The sequence below is a fragment of the Heptranchias perlo genome, chromosome 6, assembly GCF_035084215.1.
Source record: "Heptranchias perlo isolate sHepPer1 chromosome 6, sHepPer1.hap1, whole genome shotgun sequence".
NCBI classification, from domain to species: Eukaryota; Metazoa; Chordata; class Chondrichthyes; order Hexanchiformes; family Hexanchidae; genus Heptranchias; species Heptranchias perlo.
In genome coordinates, this window is record NC_090330.1 from 33,922,862 (window position 1) to 33,944,569 (window position 21,708).

At 43.9% G+C, this 21,708-nt stretch overlaps 1 protein-coding gene across 2 annotated transcripts in view; it reads left to right on the top strand.

The window, feature by feature from the left end:
* micu2 (mitochondrial calcium uptake 2) overlaps nt 1-21,708 on the top strand; it is a 440,913-nt gene that overhangs the window by 355,168 nt on the left and 64,037 nt on the right. The gene's annotated exons all lie outside the window — the stretch shown is intronic.

Genomic DNA, 21,708 nt, shown 5'->3' on the forward strand with positions numbered 1-21,708 from the left:
AAAAATGAATTCAAAGGCTTTAGCACTTCATTCACCTCTTGCGAAAAGAGGGGTGTGCTAAAAGTCCACATTAATCAACGCCGCTTTAGCTGAGTTACCTAAAATAACAGCAGCGATAAAGGTGGTGCTCATTATTGTGGATTTTTAGAACGCCTCTCTTTTAGCAAGAGGCAAAATGAAGTGCTAAAACCTTTGAATTAATTTTTTTCATTTCAGAATTACACTCAAAGTGGAATTGAACTAGAAATTTCTGGACAGTGCACTGCTATAATTTTATAATGGCACTTATAGCTCCATAATGAATATGATTTTAAGACTTCCACTCATGCAGGAGAATTGTAAGCCATTGTCCAAGCAGCTCTAGCATGGGAGAGGAAGTCTTGCAGAGGTAAGTGCCTCCAAAGGCCATTATAAAATATTTTTAAATTTAGTTTGGGGTTTCTGGGGGAAAAAACCTGACAGAAGATTGTAGTAGGAATAAAATGCACTCTGGTTAAAATTGCACATTCCAAGTATCTCTCTGCTGGTTGAGAGCACCTCCCGGGGTTAGCAAAGACCATTTTGGAGCACTGTAATGATTCTATTAAAAAATGTTAAACATTCCCTTTTAAGTAATTTATTACATTATGAAGTCTTCCAGTGAGTTTCAGACAAAGCCATGACCACAATTATAAATTTGCATTGATGACAGACAAAAAATTAAGTACAGATTCAAATATAAGAGAAAATTAACTGAATATATTTTCATTGTTTTAAAAGTGATTTGCATTTGATTCTTGTTGACAAGTTCCAGAGTTGCCAGATCAAAAACAACATTTGTATTAGCAAATAGATCCCAGTTTGATTCTTTGGGAGTAATTAAAACTCTGCTGCCGTGTTTCTTCTGCTTTAAGAAATAACAGAATAATAACACAACCAATCACACAGTGATTGTAAATCAGCTGAAAGGTCCCTTACTGTTTTGTTTATTTGTATTTGTGTTCACCTGAGTGAAGAAGCTGGTGTCGGAAACTGTAATTAAACCCACCCTGGGTTTTTAGTTCCTTGCATATCAAGATGTTAGGACTGAGCATAGCACAGCCATTGCAAGACCTGCCCATAATACCATCACCACCTCGTTGTCAGCAACATGATTCTAAACCATCCTGTTGGATATTATATGCTGATGAGTGATTCACAAATTTCTCCATGTAGTTTTTTTGTAGTTTGTTTAGGTTAGGAACTCTTATTTTTCAGGTGATAATGTCACAAAGTCAGCTCGCATCAGTACTTATTTCTTTGTCCTTCCTGGAACAAGATGTGTTTTCCCAACTTCGTACATTCACATTAATGGTCATTAAGAGCATGTGGCTCGGACATGTACTTAATATTTTTAATTTATTCAAAGATTACCATGAATTAAAAATGTTCTATTTCATAATAATCTGAATAAAATACTAAAAGGGGAATCATTCCCACACCACTTTATTTTCCTCTGAATGTTTCTTAATTTATTCTCTTTCCATCTGCAACTTCTGACATCAGAGGCTTTGTTGAGTTGTGACACAAAAGCTAACCGTAAAACTGAGGGACTTCTCAACCTTATCCATAATTGTAATTCATAATCAAGCTTTCTAGCTTATCAATAATTATAGTTAGGGTGGAGTTTTACTTGAAAGGAAGACTGAAGTAGCCAGACTTAAGATAGTTCTAGAAATTAAGAAACAGACAGCGAAATACTGACTTTCAATGGAATGAAAATCAATCCTAGTGATTTTATGAAGCTTTAATTGTTCTTTAATATTCCTGTAATCACTGAACCAGTGGTACAATTATTTACCAATAACTATGCACTTTAATTTAAAATTGCAGCTCAGTATACAATTTTTTTTAAAAAACACTTTAGCTTTTAAATTTCAGTCATTGCAATTCTTTTGCACCGACGAGGTCTTGTAAATAGAGGTATCTTATTTTTATATTCAAACATTAGTTGCGAATCACAAGAGGCCCTTTGTCATCATATTACCCCACCCAAAAATTGCCTTTCAGTTTATGTAGAAACAATTGAAATCCATCCACACTGAGATCATATTCATCTGAAACGAGCCATAGTGAAGTTCGAATTTAAAGTTATCTTTGGCATCTGACAAGCTCTAATTTATAATGATATTGAAGCATCTTGGGATAACAAGCCAGCTCATTTTCTGGGCTGGTGATTCTCTTTGTTAGCACAAATATTTGAAATGCACTGAACGCAGTTTTAGAGGTCAAGATAGACCTTAGCATTATGGGTCATCCCACTGGCGACCATTGAGCTGTGGTAAAGAATAGCAACTAGGAATGCTAGCTGTATAAAATGCAATGTTTCACATGTCACATGCGCAAGAAAGCATAGAACAAAGGAAGGTCTAATGGGACTTGTTACTGCTGATGCTGAAAGCTAAATAACCATTAGTAATAAGTTTTATGAAAAGACTCCTGTCTTTTATCTTTGGTTTTCAGTGGGATAAAGCAAATAGGGCTATTTTGCTGTCATGAGAATACTTGTGGAATCCACACACTTGAAACTAAAATATGTCTAGTCTTTAGGCTATGTTCAAAGCATATTACTAAATTAGAGGTGAAGAGCTAGCCTGCCATAAAAGTCAATTAAACTGACTTTCAAAAAGATTTTGTATGGATATGGAGGTTGTGACTTCCCTATAAAATTTATATGTAATTCTGATCTCTCCCTCACACACAAACACATATTTTATGCTTAACTCCAATCCGGAGAGCCTTTTTGCACCACTTTGAAAATAAGACAAGGTTGCAATTGGCTGTTCAAAGAGTACTAATCCATTCAGTACTAAATTATTTTGCAGATTTCAAAGCGTGGCTATATTCTACTATATCATCTATTCAATGCTTGGTCAATTTGTTTCATGCTGTAGCATAGAATTAGGGAAATATACTAAAACACAGAGGGCCGGATTTTCCTGTGAAAATAACGGCGAAGCTAACAGTGATCACCGTTACTTATGTGCAAATGGTAGAGCACCTTCCGGCGACTGAACATGCGCAGTTAAACGGGGAAATCTGGAAGTTGCTCTAGCAGATGCCCTGCTGCGCCATAACTTTCACGTGAACAACATCTCGCCGGCTGGCTCACCAGTCAAATGAATGGAACTGTATGAAGTTCCTGCACTGACCTGATGCATACGACTAAGCGCGCCAAAAAAAGACACTTCAAGTTATTTCAAGTCTAAGCACGCTTTTAACGGCATGGTAAGTCTTAATTACTGCCAAACATCCCCTCTGGCACTGAAAATTAACTTTTACAAGTGTGGAGTCTCATTCCTTCAGATTTTAATTGTTGGATATTTAAACTAAAAATTAATTTTAATTTTTTAAAAACTTTTTCTTCCTGTCTCTTTTATCTCAATATTTCTTACCCTCTCTTTATTTCACTTTTTGTACCTGATTTGGCATTGAATTCACTATTCCAACTGACAGTTCCTGGTTCAGACTCTGCTGCTCATTAACAATGTTTCAATCTGATTGGTTACGGGGATATACAGTTGCTTGCCCCGTTAACACAGATCCCAGATGACCTGTAGAGGGTGCCACGTTGGACTGAGCGCCCGATGAGAGGAACATGCTGTGCAAAAGCCCATGAAAAGTCTATGGGCAAATGCAAGTCTAACAAACAGCAGATGTCATTCATTCACCACTCACAGGAAAATCTAGCCCAATATATTCAGTTGTTTATAATTATCTTTCAATAAATTAAACATGAAACTTTTTTTATTTCCAATGAAAAAATGATATTTTAATCTTGAAAACATCTCTAAAGATTCAATTTAAATGTATAACAAATGAAGCACGACCATATCATAGTTTTAAGATAATTTTGAGCGTCATAATTTGGCAGGGTCACCCGCGTGATACTCCGTCCTGATCTGTACATGAAGAGTGTCCCTATTGGGAGGTGTCTGTTCTCTGCTGCCAGCGTCAAACCCTCTTCTGTAATTCACCCATTTCACGGTAAATTGATGGATTTGGTCACACTGCTGACCTGCCAGAGGAGTTCCTGGGTTCTGATGGTATGAAGCAAATCCCCAAAGGACCAACTAATTCCTCCTCTATACAGTCTACATCCTCTGGTTCTGAACCTTGGCTGAATTGTTACAATTCCAGTATCAATACCAATTAATTAGGAAGGTTAGAAGGGAAGTTTAGTGGAACTTTTTATTTACGTAAAAGGGTAGTATTATGACACAAGTTACTAGCAAAATCCATTGATGTTAATAGCTTAATAAATTTAGGAGGCAATTGGATATCTTGCTAATGAGAGGACAGATTGAGGGCTGTTATGAGAAGACAAGTAAGTGAAGTTCAGGTCAGTGAAAAGGACAACACTCAATGGCCCTGCTGGTCTTTTCCTATTCCTTAAAATTCTTATATTGTCTGGGTGCTGGTCATCAGACCATAACAGAACCAAAGACCTTTACCAAGTACTCATGCAACACAGGACCTTATCTGACCTCAGGGAACAAGCTTCCTCTCCCAGGTGTGATTCAGCACAATACATTTGATTACATCAGGGGGCACAAGAAGCAGGCCACAGACCAGTTGCAGCCCAGAATTCTTTTGATTCCGCCCACAAAGCTCCTGCTGGTTCCCTTCTTCTCGGGGTTTGTTTAAAATCGTCTTTGGACATCAGAAAGTTCAGTGACTGAGGAAAAAAAGTGGCAAGAAATTTTTTTGAAAAAGCATTTTTAGTGATTTGATTGGTTCGTCAAGAAACTGTGACAGTGAAAATAAATGTAGGGAAATTGAATGGGAAATGTGGACCTAGGAATTTACAACGGTTCAAATTCACTTGGGCTAGTTCCCTTCCTTTCAATTCACTTGGGCTAGTTCCCTTCCTTTCTTGTTGAAATTGGATTTTTCCAGCAAAGTACCTTTATCTTTTTTCCTTTCCTTTTCAATTTTTATATTGAACCTAATTATGTTATAGTCACTATTTCATAGATGTTCCCAACTTTATTACTTGCTCCATTTCATTTCCTAGAATTAGATCTAGCACTGCCACCCTCCCTGTTGGACTAAAAATATACCAATCGATAAAGTAGTCTTTAACATATTGTAGAAGCCTCTCCCCCTCTTTGCCACTTACATTAAGAAAGAAAAAGAAAGAACTTGCATTTATATACCACCTTTCGCATCCCCAGGACACTCCAAAGCGTTTCGCAGCCAATTAATTACTTTTTGAACTGTAGTCACTAGGGTTATGTAGGCAAATGTGGCAGCCAATTTGCACACAGCAAGATCCCACAAACAACAATGAGATAAACGACCAGTTAATCTGTTTAGGTGGTGTTCGTTGAGGGATAAAGGTTGGCAAGGACACATTACTTTTACCTCAGTCTATCTTTGGATAATTAAAGTCAGGTCAGCATGGGAAGTATGGAGTGCCTCCTTAAGAGAGGGCGAATCAGATTGTAAATTACCTTACTGTAAACTGCTGTTCAGCTCTTTCACCTCCTGGTAGCCAATTGCTGCAGTGGCAGAGTCCTGGGAGCAGCAATGTTACTCATCTGGCTGGAATAGTCAAGAAAGCCTTAAAGAGAAGGGTAAAAACAAGTTTGAATGAAGCTGTACAGACTTCTACTCAACTGCCACCAATGTCTAAATGCATGACACAGTTGCTGTTTTGTTTTTACTCTTTTTCTCTGATTCTCTAAATTTTTGGGTGAGCTGTGTTAGCTCCCATTCAATGCGTCCAAAACATTTGCTAAGATTTCTTTTTTAACACAGGCTTTGTATACATTTTGATTGTAACCTTTTGACTTCAACATTCAAGTTTTTTTTGCTTGAAAAATCAGTTTATGAAAACAAAGTAGATAGTAAAATAATGCAGTTACCAACTTTAACAAAATGTTAGTTGCTAATGGTTTTTGCAATGATACAGTGGCAGTTTTCCAACAGCTACTTTATTCCAAGGTTACCTAATCTTGTGCGTAATCCCAAGAGCTCAAACTAACCTGTTTCTCACTATTGGATCCATCAGAGAACCAGCACTTTATGATGTGCTTCTCACAAAATACTATAACTATAAGGGGCTCGTTTCTTTCTTCCAGTTTTTGTAAAGCTTGAATTCTCTGCATGTTTCACTGAGGGTAAATTTATAAGGAATAAGACATAAATTACATTTTTCACCAGAGACGAAGGCAGAGGTTCATTAGCACTTGGCATGACTGAGGCAGACTGAGTGAAACAATGCATTAGCACTGTCCTTTTGCCTTTGGGAACTGAATTTAAATCCAGCCCAAACAGAAAGGATGAACATCTCATCTCTTTCTGACAGCTGGTGTGGGTCAGAAGTGAAGTTATTGCTGGCAGTCTCAATCCATTTTGCAATGGAATGAGTCCAGAGTACAATTTGTCAGGCTCACTTTTGGAGGCCCCAGAGTAGTGTGTGGAGAATAGAAATGTCATGCCAGCACAGTAGGGAATGCACTTAACAACAAACTCAACTGAAATCTGCAGAAAACTTTGGCAAAAAATGAAGGGGATTTTTATGAAATCTGCAAGGCATTTTACTTATTTATCAGCAAGAGCTCCATTAAAAGCAAAAGCAAGAACTATGCTTAGCCAGTCCCAAACTTTAAAATAAATCATGGCTTCAGATTGACAATCAGGAACAAAAGGACCGCCTATCTATATAAATTAAATGGAACTGCTCACTGGTGAACATGTCCCAGGACTAGCAGGCTTGTCAGGTCTCTGCGGGTATGATTGAGCAATTAAAACAAAGATGTTCTAACAGATAATTTTTAAAAAAACAACTGTAACTTACTTTTGTGGGAGAGCTAAAATGTAGAAGTGCTTTGAATTGAAAATATTTCCCTTCCTCAAAGTGATATTTTTGATTAAGAAATGGTCCTTTTGGGAACCATCCAATTTACCTACTTATACACGTTTGAGATAGTTTTGTGGTGATTTTAATTTTCATTCCTGATTGACTAATTAATACAGCAGACCAGCATATCTAGGAAAAGAGTTTTATTGGTAGGCACCATCATTTAACTTATATAAGAACATAGAAATAGGAGCAGGAGTAGGCCATACTGCCCCTCAAGCCTGCTTCACCACTCAATAAGATCATGGCTGATCTTCTACCTCAACTCCACTTTCCCGCTCTATCCCCATATCCCTTGATTCTCATAGAATGCAAAAATCTATCGATCTCTGCCTTGAATATACTCAATGACTGAGCATCCACAGCCCTCTGGGGTAGAGAATTCCAAAGATTCACAACCCTCTGAGTGAAGAAATTTTTCCTCATCTCGCCCCTAAATGGCCGGCCCTTATCTTGAGACTCTTAGTTCTAGACTCACCAGCCAGGGGAAACAGCTCTCAGCATCTACCCTGACAAGCCCTCTAAGAATTTTATATGTTTCAATGAGATCACCTCTCATTCTTCTAAACTCCAGAGAATATCGGACCATTCTACGCAATCTCTCCTCATAGGACAATCCTCTCATCCCATGAATCAATCTATTGAACCTTCATTGCACCCCCTGTATTATCCTCCCTTAGGTAAGGAAACCAAAACTGTACACAGTACTCCAGTTGTGGTCTCACCAAAGCCCTGTCTAATTTCAGCAAGATCTCCTTACTCTTATATTCCAACCTAATTGCATGTTAACTTACACTTATAAAAAGGAAGAGGGTAGCTAAAGTAAACATTGGTTCCTTAGAGAATGAGACTGGGGAAATAATAATGGAAAACAAGGAAATGGCAGAGGAATTGAACAGATATTTTGTATCTCTCTTCACAGTGGAAGACACTAATAATATACCAATAATAGTAGAAAATCAAGGGGCATAGGGGAGGGAGGAACTGAAAACAATCACTATCACTAGAGAAAAAGTACAAAGTAAACTAATGGGTCAAAAGGCTGACGAGCCCCTGGACCTGATGGCTTGCATCCGAGGATCTTAAAGGAAGTGGCTACAGAGATAGTGGGTGCATTGGTTGTAATCTTCCAGAATTCACTAGATTCTGCAAAGGTCCCAGCGGATTGGAAAACTGCAAACGTAACACGCCTATTCAAGAATGGAGTGAGACAGAAAGCAGATAACGATAGTCCAGTTAGCCTAACATCTGTCATTGGGAAAATGCTAGAATCCATTATTAAGGAAGTAATAGCAGGACATTTGGAGACTCATAATACAATCAAGGAGAGTCAACATGGTTTTATGAAGGGGAAATCGTGTCTGACAAATTTATTCGAGTTCTTTGAGGAAGTAACGGGCAGGGTGGATAAAGGGGAACCAATGGATGCATTATATTTGGATTTCCAAAAGACATTCAATAAGATGCCACATAAAAGGTTACTGCACAAGATAAGAGCTCATGGTGTTGGGGATAATATACTGGCATGGATAGAGGATTGGCTAACTAACAGAAAACAAAGAGTCGGGATAGAAAGGTCATTTTCAAAATGGAAATCTGTAACTAGTGGGGTGCCGTAGGGATCAGTGCTGGGGCCTCATCTATTTACAATATATATCAATGCCTTGGATAAAGGAACTGAGTGTATTGTGGCCAAATTTGCTGATGATACAAAGATAGGTGGAAAAGCAAGTTGCAAGGAGGACACAAAGGCTCAATTTTCGGATGTCGGAGCGGGTGCGTTCGGGGCGGGGGGGCTCCGAAAATTGGGGATTCCCGGGGCGGGTCCGGAGCCCGGCTCCAACCCGCCCACTTCCGGGTTCCCCAATGATACGCTTAGATGCATGCGCGGCCCCCGCATGCGGGACTCCCACCGACAATTAAAGCCGGTGGGATCCCACTTAGTGGCGAGGTGAGAGTGACTGCCCTTGACATCAAGGCAGCATTTGACAGAGTGTGGCACCAAGGAGCCCTAGTAAAATTGAAGTCAATGGGAATCAGGGGGAAAACTCTCCAGTGGCTGGAGTCATACCTAGCACAAAAGAAGATGGTACTGGTTGTTGGAGGCCAATCATCTCAGCCCCAGGACATTGCTGCAGAAGTTCCTCAAGGCAGTGTCCTAGGCCCAACCATCTTCAGCTGCTTCGTTAATGACCTTCCCTCCATCATAAGGTCAGAAATGGGGATGTTCGCTGATGGTTTGTCAGTGTTCAGTTCCATTCGCAACCCCTCAGATAATGAAGCAGTCCGAGCCCGCATGCAGGAAGACCTGGACAACATCCAGGCTTGGGCTGATAAGTGGCAAGTAACATTCGCGCCGGATAAGTGCCAGGCAATGACCATCTCCAACAAGAGACAGTCCAACCAACTTCCCCTTGACATTCAACGGCATTACCATCACCGAATCCCCCACCATCAACATCCTGGGGGTCACCAGTGACCAGAAACTTAACTGGACCAGCCACATAAATACTGTGGCTACAAGAGCAGGTCAGAGGCTGGGTATTCTGCGGCGAGTGGCTCACCTCCTGACTCCCCAAAGCCTTTCCACCATCGACAAGGCACAAGTCAGGGGTGTGATGGAATACTCTCCACTTGCCTGGATGAGTGCAGCTCCAACAACACTCAAGAAGCTCGACACCATCCAGGACAAAGCAGCCCGCTTGATTGGTACCCCATCCACCACCCTAAACATTTACTGCCTTCACCACCGGCGCACTGTGGCTGCAGTGTGCACCATCCACAGGATGCACTGCAGCAACTCGCCAAGGCTTCTTCAACAGCACTTCCCAAACCCGCGACCTCTACCATCTAGAAGGACAAGGGCAGCAGGCACATGGGAACAACACCACCTGCACGTTTCCCTCCAAGTCACACACCATCCCGACATGGAAATATATCGCCGTTCCTTCATCGTCGCTGGGTCAAAATCCTGGAGCTCCCTTCCTAACAGCACTGTGGGAGAACCTTCACCACATGGACTGCAGTGGTTCAAGAAGGCGGCTCATCACCACCTTCTCAAGGGCAATTAGGGATGGGCAATAAATGCTGGCCTTGCCAGCGATGCCCACATCCCATGAACGAATAAAAAAAAATCAATTAATTTGATACTTCAGGTCGTTAGTAGACCTAATTTGGAGGATATTTTAGGAGGGGTGGGATTTTCAGGTCAACTGAGCGTGTTTCCCGTACTGGGGGAAACACTCGCCGTTGAAATAGACGTGTTGCAGCCACCAGCCTGTGGCAGCTGCAAAGGTCCATTTGACAGGTGTGGGGGGGGAGACCCTTACTCATTGCAGGAGGCCACTCTGTCACTTTGGACAAAGTTTGACCCTCCTCCTAACACAAAAAATCACAAACTTGCAACCCCAACCAAAACTGTATGCAGTATTCCAGGTGCGGTCTCACCAATACCTCCCTGTTTTTATATTATATCCCCCTACCTACCTTGCGGACCCCCTCAAACATACATCTTCCGACTGGGGGCCGCCATAGCTGTAGTCATGACCTCCTCGAAGGACGAACAGCATCACCGGCCACGCCATCCACCTCTGACACATGGGGCCCGATGTTAGCAGGGCTGTGGGTTCTCGGCGGGGGGGCTATCCACGCGCCCGGTGAAATGAGTCAGGTCCCCGCGCGATCGTAGCATAATTGGATCCACTTACCTGGTCCTCCGGGTTCCCCACTGCTGAGCTGCGTGTCGGGCGGGCTGCGCATGCGCAGTAAGATCTGTCAGCTGGAGGAGCTCTATTTAAAGGGGCAGTCCTCCACTGACAGATGCTGCAACAAACAGAAAAAATTACAGCATGGAGCAGCCCAGGGGGAAGGCTGCTCCTAGTGTAATGATGCCTCACTCCAGGTATCAATACATGGGGTGAGGACATAAGAACATAAGAAATAGGAGCAGGAGTAGGCCAATCAGCCCCTCGAGCCTGCTCCGCCATTCAATAAGATCATGGCTGATCTGATCCTAACCTCAAATCTAAATTCATGTCCAATTTCCTGCCCGCTCCCCGTAACCCCTAATTCCCTTTACTTCTAGGAAACTGTCTATTTCTGTTTTAAATTTATTCAATGATGTAGCTTCCACAGCTTCCTGGGGCTGCAAATTCCACAGACCTACTACCCTCTGAGTGAAGAAGTTTCTCCTCATCTCAGTTTTGAAAGAGCATCCCCTTATTCTAAGATCATGCCCCCTAGTTCTAGTTTCACCCATCCTTGGGAACATCCTTACCGCACCCACCCGATCAAGCCCCCTCACAATCTTATATGTTTCAATAAGATCGCCTCTCATTCTTCTGAACTCCAACGAGTAGAGTCCCAATCTACTCAACCTCTCCTCATATGTCCACCCCCTCATCCCCGGGATTAACCGAGTGAACCTTCTTTGTACTGCCTCGAGAGCAAGTATGTCTTTTCTTAAGTATGGAGACCAAAACTGTATGCAGTATTCCAGGTGCGGTCTCACCAATACCTTATATAACTGCAGCAATACCTCCCTGTTTTTATATTCTATCCCCCTAGCGATAAAAGCCAACATTCCGTTGGCCTTCTTGATCACCTGCTGCACCTGCAAACTAACTTTTTGATCTTCTTGCACTAGGACCCCCAGATACCTTTGTACTGCAGTACTTTCCAGTTTCTCACCATTAAGATAATAACTTGCTCTCCGATTTTTCCTGCCAAAGTGCATAACCTCACATTTTCCAATATTGTATTGCATCTGCCAAATCTCTGCCCACTCACCCAGCCTGTCTATATCCCCTTGTAGGTTTTTTATGTCCTTCTCACTCTCTACTTTCCCTCCCACCTTTGTATCATCTGCAAACTTTGATATGTTACACTCGGTCCCCTCCTCCAAATCGTTAATATAGATTGTAAAGAGTTGGGGACCCAGCACCGACCCCTGCGGAACACCACTGGCTACAGGTTGCCAGTCCGAGAATGTACCATTTATCCCAACTCTCTGCTTCCTGTTAGATAACCAATCCTCCACCCATGCCAGAATATTACCCCCAATCCAGTAATTCTTTATCTTGAGCAATAATCTTTTATGTGGCACCTTGTCGAATGCCTTCTGGAAGTCCAAATACACTACGTCCACTGGTTCCCCTTTATCCACCCTGTACGTTATATCCTCAAAGAACTCAAGCAAATTTGTCAGACATGACTTCCCCTTTGTAAAGCCATGCTGACTTTGTCCTATTAAATTATGTTTATCCAAATGTTCCGCTACTGTCTCCTTAATAATAGACTCCAAAATTTTACCCACCACAGATGTTAGGCTAACTGGTCTATAATTTCCAGCCTGCTGCCTACTACCCTTTTTAAATAAGGGTGTTACATTGGCAGTTTTCCAATCTGCCAGGACCTTTGCCGAGTCCAGAGAATTTTGGAAAATTATTACCAAAGCATCCACAATCCCGACTGCCACTTCCCTCAAGACCCTAGGATGTAAGCCATCAGGTCCAGGGGATTTATCCGCCTTGAGTCCCATTAATTTACTGAGTACCAATTCCTTAGTGATTTTAATCGTATTTAGCTCCTCCTCCCCCTAGAGCCCCCTGTTTGTCCAGTGTTGGGATATTCTTAGTGTCCTCTACCGTAAAGACTGAAACAAAATATTTGTTTCAGTCTTTACGGTAGAGGACACTAAGAATATCCCAGGAGGAGGGGGAGGACAGAGATCTTCCCCCCGGCGGGCGGGAGGAAGCGGCCTGCCTCTTCCACCAGGAAGGCCTGGCTCGAGGTGGCAGAGGAGGTCACCAGCACCACCAACATATCGCCCACCTGCATACAGTGCAGGAGGCGCTCCAATGACCTCAGTAGGTCAGCCAAAGTGAGTACACGTACTCTTTCCCCTACACTCCGTCTGCCACATCTCCGCCCCCCACCCCACATCTCCTTCGGCACTGCCAACACTACTCTGTCACATCACCCCTCATACCCACTCAAACCTCATCCTCATCTTACCTGCACCAACTCACCTCACCAGTACTCATCCCGCCACTACCACTCAACCCAATCCTCATACAATCTCATGGCTCTATCTCATACTCACCCTCCCGTGCATCTCTTTCACGGCCAGCCTCACTCAACCTGCCACTACCTGTGCTGCAGCCACAGGTCATGCATCACATATGTGCAGTAGGCAGCGTATGGCAAACGTGTCGTGAGCATGTAGGGGATGCACAAGGGTGTTTGAGGGTTTGTCATGGTTGTTACTTATATTGAATTTCTGACCAACTCACATTACATATTATATTGGCACCACTACTGCCATGTCTTCGCGAATCTTGTCTGGTTTGTGCAATAATGCCCTCTCCTGAGGATCACTATGAAGACCCACAACTGATGCCACCCATTGTGTCACTGCAGAGTGGGTGTAGGTGTATTTGCAGGGCTCTTTTGCGCAGACGACTGAGAGACATCGGCGATGTCCCCGGTTGCACCCTGGAAGGATGCAGAGGAGAAGTTGTTGAGGGCACTGGTGACTTTGACAGCGACAGGTAAGAAGATGGTGCTCGGGCCAGCCAGGAGCAGCTCGGCATGAAGGAGGCTGCAGATGTCCACGACTACATGTCGAGTGACTCTGAGCCTCCGTGTGCACTGCTGCTCAGAGAGGTCCAGGAAGCTGTGCCTCGGTCTGTGAACCCTGTGGCGAGGGTAATGCCCTCTGCGACGCATCTCTCTCTGCGGTAGCCCTCCCTCCTGCTGTACAGGTGGATGTATCACAGCACTCTGTTGTGGAGCTCCACGTGTCAGAGGTGGACGGCGTGCATGGCGAGGCTGGTGATGCTGTTCGCCCTCCGAGGAGGTCATGACTGCAGCTACGGCGGCCCCCATCCACAAGATGTACATCTGAGGGGGTCCGCAAGGACCCCGAGGTAAGTGTGCAAGTTGGTAACTTTGATTGTCAGGAGGAGGGTGGTGGAGGCCAAACTTTGTCCCAAGTGGCAGAGTGGCCTCCTGCAATGGGTGAGGGTCTCCCCCCCACCACCTGTCAAACGGACCTTTGCAGCTGCCACAGGCTGACAGCTGCAACAGGTCCATTTGAACTGGGAGTGTTTCCCCCAGTGTGGGAAACAGTCCCAGTTTGCTCTAAAATCCCACCCCTCCTCACATCATCCCTTAATCAGGTCAGTTAATGACCTGAACAAGCAAAATAAATACGTTCAAGTGGAACCCCGCTGGCTTTAATTGCCTGCGGGATTCCCACCAGCAGGGGCTGCGCGCGCACGCCGGCGCGCCAGCGGGGAACCCGGAAGTGCACGGGTTCAAGACGGGCTCCGGTCCCGCTCCGGGATTTCCTGATTTTCGGGGCCCCCCCGCCAGGAACGCACCCGCTGGCGGGTGCTAAAATGCTGCCCATGGAGCTCCACAACACAGTGCTGTGACACATCCACCTGCACAGCAGGAGGGAGGGCAACCGCAGAGACAGATGCGTCGCAGAAGGTGCTACCCTCTCCACAGGGTCTACAGACTGAGGCTCCGCTTCCTGGACCTCTCTGAGCAGCACTGCACACGGAGGCTCAGAGTCACTCGACATGTAGTCGTGGACATCTGCAGCCTCCTTGATGCCGAGCTGCTCCCGGCTGGCCCGAGCACCATCTTCTCACCTGTCGCTGTCAAAGTCACCACTGCCCTCAACAACTTTTCCTCCGGATCCTTCCAGGGTGCCACCGGGGACATCGCCGGTGTCTCTCAGTCATCTGCACAAAAGAGCCCTGCAAATACACCTGCATCCACTCCGCAGTGACACAATGGATGGCATCATGGTGATCCTCAGGAAAGGGCATTATTGCACAAACCAGACAAGATTTGCAAAGACATGGCAGTAGTGGTGATAACAAATTTTTATGTTTTTTTGCAAAACATACAAAAGTAAATCAAAAACATGACATTTTGTCTTACACCCTTGTGCATCCCCTTTGAGCTCACAAAACCTTCGCCTTGCCTTTACAGGAACCCCTACGTGGTGTTACCCCTGTGGTTTCAGCAGAGGTAGTGGCAGGTTGCTCGTGTCCATGCCCTGACCGATAAGATGCTTTGCGCGGACGCCCTCTGGGTTTCGGCGCCCGTGAGGGCCCCTCCAAAGACTGCTCCACCTGCACCTGTGCAGGGGCAGACTCGGCCACCTGGAGAGGTGGCAGCATTGCGGGTACTGGCTGAGAGGGGGGCAACGGGTGATACGTGGGAGCGCATCCCCACTTCCATGTCCCCTTTCACCATCATCCCTCTCCTGGCCCAGGCCCACATCACTCCTTCCACCCTGCTGGATGACAGTTTGGAGGACTTGTGTGAAGCCTTGGAAGGCCAGTTGTAATGTATCTGTCAGCCTGTTTAAGGCGGCAGAATGTTGCTCATCCTGAATCCGAACTGCCATTGTCAGGGCCTGAATGGACTCATTGTTGAGCCATGCTTGACGTTCGATGGAGGCTAGCCTTTCCTCCATCACAGACGTTCCCGCATTTACCCGCGACACTATCTCAGAGATGCCTTCACGTCCCTGTGACACTATCTCGGAGATACCCTCCTGTACCTGTGCCACCATTCCACTCATGCAGGAGTTGGACTCCTCTATCCTCTGCACGATTGTGGAGAGTGCGCGTAGCAACTGTTCCAGTACCTTGGCAATGTGCTGTTGGCCCTCGATGACTCTCCTTTTCATGGCTGGCCCCCAGGGTTCAGCATCTGGGTCCAGCTGAGCAGAGCCTGGAGGAGAGTGCTCCCACCGACGCGGACTCTCCACGGCTGCCCCTGCTTCCAGGGTCTGCTCGTGCTCACGTGCGTGGTGACTCACCATGTGCAAGCTCAACTAAGTAAGGACGGGGACCCACCAAGGTGTGTGTATCTGCGCTGGTGGATAGCTGGCTCAGATGTAACGATGCACCCTCAGAGGCCGGCAGGTCCTCTGAGGAATCGCCCTCTGCAGTCATGGCGCTCGCAGATGGTTCTGCAGGAGAACAGAAAACAATATTAAGCATGTAGACAGATGTTGAGGTGCTGCAGATGCCAAGTGATGCTAAGATCATTCGCTGTCATGAGTGCTGAGTGTTAGATTTCTGTCACCAGCTGCTTGTGCGCTCCCAGTCTCGGCGTCCGGCTTATTTCTAGTGCCTGCTGCTCCGGGTCTGTCCACCTGGTGTGGGTCCCCTCCGATCCTTGCCCTCTCCCGGGCATTCTGGCATCTCTTCTCCTATCAAGGCAAAACACAGAGAGGCGTGATTGAGTGATGTTTGCATGGTGCATGCAATGGTGTGGGTGGGGGTGGCCGTGAGGGAGATGCATGTGAGGGTGCGTGTGAGACATAGCCATGATATTGTATGAGGATTGGGTTGCGTGGTAATGTTCGAATGGGAACTGGGGCGGTGAGTAAGTGCAGGCAAGGTGAGGATGATGGTTGAGTGGATTTGAGGAGTGATGCGAGAGCGTTGTGGTGGCAGTGCAGAAGGAGTTGTGTGGTGGTGGAGGTGATGTGGAAGACGGAGTGTGGGAGAATGTGCAGGTATACTCACTTTGGCTGACCTAGTTAGGTCATTAAATGGCTTCCTGCACTGGACCCAGGTTCTGCACACATTGCCGCTTCTGCTGACCTCCTCGGCCATCTCCAGCCAGGCCTTCTTGGTGGCGGAGGGAGGCCACCTCCTCCCATCCGATGGAAAAAAAAAATTCCCTCCTCCTCCTCACCCCATCGAGCAGCACCTGGAGTGAGGAGTCAGAGAACCTTGGAGAAGCCTTGCCTCTGGCCTGCTCCGTGCTCCAAAATTGGTTCTTTGCTGCAGGAGGAGCATTGGAGGACTGCCCCTTTAAATAGGGCTCCTCCTGCTGACAGCCTGTGATGCGGGTGCGCAGTGCGTTACCCACGCGCCCAGTCGACCCCCCGCTGCCAACCCGCCTTCCTCCTAATATCAGACCCAAAGTGTCTGCAAAGGGATATTGACAGGTTAAGCGAATGGGCAAAAATTTGGCAGATGAAATATAATGTCGGAAAATGTGAAGTCATACACTTTGGAGGAAAAATAAAAAAGGAAAATATTATTTGAATGGAGAAATACTACAAAATGCTGCGGTACAGAGGGATCTGGGTGTCTTCGTACATGAAACACAAAGTCAAAATACAGGTGCAGCAGGTAATCCGGAAGGCAAACAGAATATTGGCCTTCATTTCTAGGGGGATGGAGTATAAAAGCAGGGAAGTCATGCTACTACTGTACAAGGTGCTGATGAGACCACACCTGGAGTACTGCGCACAGTTCTGGTGCCCTTATTTAAGGAAGGACATACTTGCATTGGAGGCAGTTCAGAGAAGGTTCACTAGGTTGATTCCAGGTATGGAAGGGTTGTCTTATGAGGAAAGATTGAACAGGTTGGGTCTATACTCATTGGAGTTTAGAAGAATGAGAGGAGATCTTATTGAAATATATAAGATTCTGAGGGGACTTTATAGGGTAGATGCTGAGAGGATGTTACCCCTCATTGGGGAAATCTAAAACTAGGGGGCATAGTCTCAGGATAAGGGGTCGCCGTTTAAGACGGAAATGAGGAGGAATTTCTTCTCCCAGAGGGTTGTGAATCTTTGGATTTCTTTACCCCAAAAAGCTGTGGAGGCTGAGTCATTGAATACATTCAAGGCTGAGTTAGACAAATTTTTGAACAGCAAGGGAGTCAAAGGATATGGGGAAAAGGCAGAAAAGTGGAGTTGAGGTTAAAATCAGATCAGCCATGATCTCATTAAATGGCGGAGCAGGCTTTGAAAGGCTAATTGGCCTACTCCTGCTCCTTTCTCTTATGGAGGAGAAAATATTTACCGTGACACCACCAGAACCACTCCGCAATCCATGCACTAATTTAGTTTCCATTTAAAATCAAAATTTACATCAGCTTGGGACATTAAATTGCTTACCTTGTGTGGGACAGGCTGGATGGACCAGAGGGTCTTTTCCTGTCTCATTGTTCATATTTTCGTATGTTTCCTAATGCATAGTACAAACAGAACACATAATGAAGATCTGTATCATAGTTGTGACATTGACTGTACAAGTCACTCCCAACTTAGCTCCAAAACATTGGTTAGACCACAGTTAGAGAACTGTGCAGTTTTGGATACCTCTTTTTAAAAATGACTTTAAAGCTATAGAGTGTGTACAACATAAATTGGCCAGGGTGTTGCCAGGGATGGGAAACTATAGTTATGAGGAGAGACTAGAGAGACCAGGATTATTTCCACTGAAACAGAGAAAGCTAAGAACAGATATAATAGTGGCTTTTAAAATGATGTACAGTTTCGGTAGAGTGAATAGGGAAAGGCTATTTCCTCTTGTTGGGCAGTCAGTGATAAGGGGTTATCGATTTAAAATTCTAAGGGAGCGAGGAGAGAGAGGTTAGGAGAATTTTTTTTACGCAAAGGGTTGTTAGAGCATGGAATGCTTTGCCTCAGGGAGTGGTTGAGGCAGAGCCCATTAAATCTTCTAAGGGAAAATAGGATTAGTATTTGAAGCAGAGGGAGGTACAAGATTATAGGTAGAGCACGGGGCGGTAAGATTAGTTTTGGATTTTGTAGCAAAGAGCAGCACAGATATGATGGACTAAATAGCATGCTTCTGTGCTGTAAACTTCTATGACTCTATGGTTCTCTGCTCACTCTCTCACTGGATGCATATTGTGGCCCATGATTCTTCATCAGGTATCTTCTAAATCTGCAATAGCCTTAGATATCTTTCCTATTTAATAAGACATTAATTTCAAAACTTACCTCAGTATATATCTTTGTGAATGCCATGTACAATCAATTAACAAGAGTTATTGTATTGATTGATTGGACTAGGCTTCTAATGTCATCAAGCATTAGCTGTGAAATGGAGGTAATGTATCTAATTAGAATAGGCAACTCTGGAAATTTGGCTTGTAACCACCAGTTGGAATTCAACATTATCATTACTGGGAACGTACAGGACCAGCAGAGATTCTACAGTCCATCTTGGCTGGTTCTGAAAACTAATACCTTTCTATCACCCACCCCATCAAATATCTATCCAATTCTCCCTTAATTATTTTCGAACAATTTTACAACACCAAGTTATAGTCCAGCAATTTTATTTTAAATTCACAAGCTTTCGGAGATTTTCTCCTTCCTCAGGCAAATCTTTCAAGGAGATCTTGAAACATTTGCCTGAGGAAGGAGAAAATCTCCGAAAGCTTGTGAATTTAAAATAAAATTGCTGGACTATAACTTGGTGTTGTAAAATTGTTTACAATTGTCAACCCCAGTCCATCACCGGCATCTCCACATCTTAATTATTTTCATACTACCTTTCTCGCTGGACAGCCGATTCCACACATTCACCTCTGTCTGTGTAAAATAGTTTAATCTAAACTATCTGCAGCTCCCCCTTCTTAATTTTAGCTTGTGTCCCCAATTCTAGAGTTTGTGGTAATTTTGATCATGTTTTCAGCCCTCAGTGTATCTACTACCTTAAGTATCTTGTTAACCAAAGGTATTAAGGGATATGGGGCTAAGGCAGGTATATGGATTTAGGTCACAGATCAGCCATGATCTCATTGAATGGCAGAACAGGCTCGAGGGGCTAAATGGCCTACTCCTGTTCTAATGTTCCTATGTACTTGAATAATATTTCACCTGAGCCTTCAATTCTTCAGCGTGAATAATCACAGAATAAATAACCCCAGGCTCCTCAATCTTTCCTCAAAATTCTTTTTTGTTATTGGATTGTCTTTCCTTTAAAATGAATGGTTTTAGCTTTCCTCCTTGATGGCTTTTGTAAATCTTGGATCTGCACAAGGTAGTCTCAAAAATCCCAAAATGTGACCAATGGCAAATTAATTTTTTTCTTTAAGTATTAACCTTCCCTTTTGTTAGGTTTTCTCATGTTGAGCACATCCTGGTTGAGCAGACCAGGGTGGGGGGTAAATTGTTTCTCAGCCTCTGCCAAAGCTTCTGGCCACTAGAAGATACAGGAAAATGGCCCAGGTGACTCTCTTTCTTCCTCTGAAGAAGAAGCATCTGGCCCCCGCTAGGCAGCTCCCACTGTAATACAAGTGAGATCAACAACTGACCAAACAGATGATCACAATTGCGAACCTGTGTCTTATAACACCACAGTGTTTATTGTTATACTCACCAAATGCATGAAGGAGGCTCTAAAATAATGTAGCAAGGTTCCATTATTATATGATTCTCTTCATTTTTTCATTTCCCCTTCCTTTCTCCCTAAAACCCTTACAGAAAGAATTTTGCAGAAAAAAATTGGGTTTTTAAAGCAAAGGGTATTATCACAAGCTAAAGAGAAAAGGCACTGACATGTTAGATGATTAAAATGGTAATGAGTTACATTTTGATGTTTTTATTATAGACTATAATTAATAAACAATTGGTTAGCTTATCCCAGTAATCGTTGAATGCTTTACATCCTTTATGTTTGGAAGTCTCCAGTTCCATCTGGCTGTGAATATAGAGTGACACAAACATAGGCAGTCAATTAGATTTTCAACAGAAAGCTGTGAGGGCAGGCTCAGAAGGAGAATGGAGGAAGGTAGTTGTGAATTATTTTGTTTAAGTCACTCCAGGTGACCCATTCAAAAGCAAAATACTGCAGATGCAGGAAATCTGAAATAAAAACAGAGAATGCTGGAAATACTCAGCAAGTCAGGCAAGTGTGGAGAAAGAAACAGAGTTAACATTTCAGGTCGATGACCCGTCATCAGAACTGGGAGAAGTTGAAGATCAAACCGTTTTTAAGCAAGTACTGAGCCAGGGAAAGGGGTGGAGGGGGTTGGAGGGGAGGAAAGAACGAAAGGGAAGGCCTCTGACAGGGTGGAGGGCAGGAATGATTAAATGTGAAAAGAGATGATGGTGCAAGGCAAGGAGGATGGTAATGGGTAAAGTAAAGAAACAAAAGATGGGTCTAAAGGAGCAGTAAATGGCAACATCAGAACCATTACCTGCACCTGCTGTCCAAAAGAATGGGAGCAGTGGTTATGATCTGAAGTTATTGAAATCAATGTTGAGTCCAGAAGGTTGTAAAGTGCCTAGGCGACCCATTGATGTGGAGAAGCATAGCATGTTCTTTATTTTGTATTATTAGGCAAGGACAGCTGTACTGTTTGAACTAAGGGAATCCAATAATAACTGTTGCTCTGTGAAATAAAGCAGCTTAATGATTCGTATCTGGCTTCATCTTACTAAATATTTTCTTAGTCCATCTTCAAAGAGATTGAAGAAGCACATGTGCGAAAGACACGCATATCCAGTTCAGATCACAAGGTTAAGCATAGAGACATTGGGTAGTACAGACACACTCCTAAATATAAGACACTCATACAGCTTACATGAGTGACTACCACCATGGAAATATCTATGGCAAGGGCAAAAAATTATAATACCCTTTTATCATTCCTAGTTAAGAAGATGAGGCAGTCAAGCCCACAGCGACTTCTATAGTATGCAGTGATGCTCACCTTCGCAAGTTCAGCAAGAGCTCAAACTTAAACCGTTCAGAAAGGACCCATTGCCATGACAGCTTTCCTCCTATAACAGCCCATTGAGATGAGCAATACTCCTCCACATTTATAGGGTGCCACATAACATGAGGTGTAATTTCATTTTTACTGCAGTTTCTTATGATTTCTGGATAAATGTCAACACCAGTATATATTATAAAATAATTTATACCATGAATGGCTTTAGAACTGTGGGGGTTTTCTTGTCTCCTTGCAAATGACATCATGAATTTACATTTGTTTGAAAATATTTTGAATGT